The sequence below is a fragment of the Palaemon carinicauda genome, unplaced genomic scaffold, assembly GCF_036898095.1.
Source record: "Palaemon carinicauda isolate YSFRI2023 unplaced genomic scaffold, ASM3689809v2 scaffold267, whole genome shotgun sequence".
NCBI lineage: Eukaryota > Metazoa > Arthropoda > Malacostraca > Decapoda > Palaemonidae > Palaemon > Palaemon carinicauda.
Window position 1 is genome coordinate 175,772 of NW_027170319.1, and position 3,650 is coordinate 179,421.

General features: G+C 36.6%; 1 long non-coding RNA gene across 1 annotated transcript; it reads right to left on the reverse strand.

Annotated features, from left to right (window-relative positions):
• Positions 1–534: 534 nt before the first annotated feature.
• LOC137636282 (uncharacterized) lies at positions 535–1,789 on the reverse strand. The gene is made up of 3 exons (XR_011043022.1): positions 1,494–1,789; positions 966–1,027; positions 535–629 (listed from the first exon to the last, which is right to left on the reverse strand). It is a non-coding gene; the product is annotated as an uncharacterized lncRNA (long non-coding RNA).
• Between the last annotated feature and the right edge of the window lie 1,861 nt (positions 1,790–3,650).

The following is a 3,650-nucleotide window of genomic DNA, read 5'->3' on the forward strand; positions in this document are numbered from 1 at the left end:
AATAACCACGTGTTGCAAACTCTCGATTCAGCTATCATGGTGGAGATGGGTTTATTTCAAGTCTGTGAACAGATTCCTGAATTCGACAGGAGTATGTACGGGAACTTGTCATAAACTTTTAGTCTCTCTTGATAGCTCAGTCGGCGTGGTCACTGCAGGCATAGTCTCCAGCTGAACATGTGGTGGTTCGAATCCCCACCCGGCCAGAAGCTGTTACCATAAAATGAATTCCAAGTGGATATATATTCCCAAGATAGAATTCGGTATTAACCCTGGATAGGTACGGTCCTCGGACACCCCTTTAAGGGTATACTCGGACGCGAACGACCCCGACGCCAAAAAAAATTCTTGAAAAATCAGTTTTTGCAGTAACCTCTTTTTTTCTTTTGCCAAAAAAAACTTCAATGAATGCTTAAAACTACTGTAAAGATAAAAACTACTCATCTGCATAAAAATAATTTATTATAAATATTTTAAAAAAATAAGTAGATAAAAAAGACCTTACATAAAAATTCATAAAAAAATAATTTTTCTCCTATTTACAAAAATAATTTCAGGGATTGAATCTTGAATGTCTAGGACACATCTTCCTATATTTTGGATGAAATCGGACCCATAGAGGTGAAGATCTGAAATGAGAAAAAAAGGGTAACTTTTTTTGGCCAAAAAAATGTGTCCAAATTTCATGAATTTTTTTAGGTACCCAAATGAAATCCGAATTGGCTAATTTTTTTATGGAATAAACACATGTTATCCTAGAATAGAAATATGTAAAAAAATCTTCATTATTTTGTAAATTACATTTATATCAGGGGCCATATCTAAAGGTCATTTTTTGAGTACTTAGAAATTTCGTAAAAAAATACCTATATATAATATATAATATGATTTTATGCAGGTAAAAATATACCAAAATATCACAAATTTTATAGGGAACAAGAATATATATAGATATGGCAACTTACGCTTCGGATATGTCCACAAAATGGCCGCCAACCACACTGACTCAGACTCCCTGTTCTGCCTCCTGAAATGTAGGAAGGGTATGTCAATTTCAAGGTGTTATTTACTAATCTAATTATTCTTGGATATACTTAAAAATTGTATGGTGGGTTGCTGGATGAATGTCGATTATTTTACGAATATAAAATAAGAATGCTGACCCAAAAAAAAAAATTTTGAAGGGAAATAAAATCGAAAAAAAAAGAAAATTGTAAATCAATAATAATATTTTCGGTAATAAAATTTGATGAGGGTGTTATTTACTAATCTAATTATTCTTGGATATACATAAAAATTGTATGGTGGGTTGCTGGATGAATGTCGATTATTTTACGAATATAAAATTAGAATGCTGACCCCAAAAAAAAAATTTGAAGGGAAATAAAATCGAAAAAAAGAAAATTGTAAATCAATAATAATATTTTCGGTAATAAAATTTGATGATATTCAATCAAAAAAGAAGTAAACAAAATTTTCATGTTGTAACTTACAAATAACGCTGCGTTACAGTTTGGACAGACGCTACAGTTTGGACAGAGGACACTCTGGTGGTCCAGACAAACAGGACTCTTGCACAGGAGACAGGCAGTGTTTGTCTTGCGGTCGTCCCTAGGCGGGCAGGTGTGACAGCGAATCCTTTTAGGGAGTTTTCTTTGGCCAACGGGAATTCGACGTCTTGGTGGGACCTGCTCAGGTATCTTGAAAGTATCCACCATGATTTGACGGAGTCCTTTCGACAAACTGTGTGACGTTAGATACCGATGTATTGCCTGGGGAGCACACAACTCGTAGGCAATATCTCTGAGGAACGTTCGCTTTGGCACTGGCTTGGTGAAAGGCATGGACGTATAGAGAATATAAGAATTGACCATTATTATATTCAATATCCCGTAAAAGAGAGTCATAGTCCAGCGTCGTGACTTACGAATACAACTAGATGTAGAACACATCTGGTCGAATGTGTCTACACCTCCCTTGGTCGCATTATAAAACATCTGAATGTCGGTCTTCCTTTTTTCGACTTCAGACGGATCATGATGCAGGGAACTCAACAGCATCACCTTCTTAGTCCTACTAATTTGCTGACACTGTAGAGTTAGATTGTGTTCGTAATTGAACACTGCCACTGACTCCTTTGGGGGAAGCACCTTCTCCGTAAGTTCCTTAGGAATATAAGGCTTTTGGCGAATGGTGCCACACAAATGCATGTCCTTATCCAAGAGTGACAAAGCAAGCGGTAGCGTCGTGAAAAAGTTATCCGTCGTCACTGTGCGGCCACTTCTCTGAAAAGGTGCCACAATATCAGACGTAAAAACTTCTCCAAGCGTCGATCCTCTAGGTATCTGGACAGTGTCCTTCCCCAAGTACGCAATCGCATTACACATGTAATGCGTATCGGCATCACACGCCAATACAATCTTGATACCATATCTAGAAGAAGGGAAATGGAATTAGTAACTAATAAAGGTAAAAAGATAAAAAAAAATTAAAAAAAATACACAATATACAATTATATTACTAATCAATATAGTAATAATAATAATAAAATAATAATAATAATAAATATATAAGAAAAACATTTACAAATACGAAAGATAAATTATCAGTTATATAAATGAACAAGTTATACATAGATAGAGATAGAATAGATGATATATTATGATTTAGATATATAAATCATATAGCAAGTTCTTTACTTCACAATATATATATATATATATATATATATATATATATATATATATATATATATATATATATATATATATATATATATATATATATATATATATATATATATATATATATATATATATATATATATATATATATATATATAAACAATTTTTTATAATTTCAAAACAATAATAACATGTGCAAATATAAAAAACAAAGAATTTTACTTACTTAGCAGGTTTATTGGGTATGTACATCTTGAATGGACAGCGCCCCCGGAAAGGGACAAGCTGTTCATCCACAGTCAGATGTGGTCCTGGGGTGTAATTGTTTCGACAATTGGTCACCACGTGATCAAAGAGTTTTCTAATGGGTGCAAGGCGATCCACTTTCACCCTCTCTTGTCTGGTGGCCGAATCATCGAAGCGAATTACCCTCACCAACAGGGTGAAACGACGCTCATTCATAGTACACCTGTACAAAGGATTTCCCTCTGTGAGGTTCCACATGTCCCACGTCGGTGTATGGTTGTCCGCCCGCACTGCCGTCATTATTAGGATACCAATAAACGCCTTCAGTTCCCTCAGGTCAATGTCCCTGAGGGCAACGTTGCCCGTATGATGATAATGACTTCTCAATAGGGCAAGGCGTTCATTAGAATACAAAACAACCTCGGCTAACATGCGGTCGGTCAAAAAGAGAGAGAAAATGTCGGACACTTTGCTCGTTCCCAACTTGAGAGAAGTGGGACCCCCAGGCTCAATCCTTGGTGTGAACATATGGGGGAGGGTGGCATTTGGGTCTCTATGCCAAACGGTACCGTCGCGACCTTTCACCGATTCAGCATCAATTTGGGTGATTGCCGACCCCCTGGCTGCCTGTAGATCCCCCCTTCTCCTCTTCCTGCTTCTCTCCTCCACTGGCGTGAGCTGAGGTACCGGTACCGTTACTGGGGGGGGGGACCACGTGAG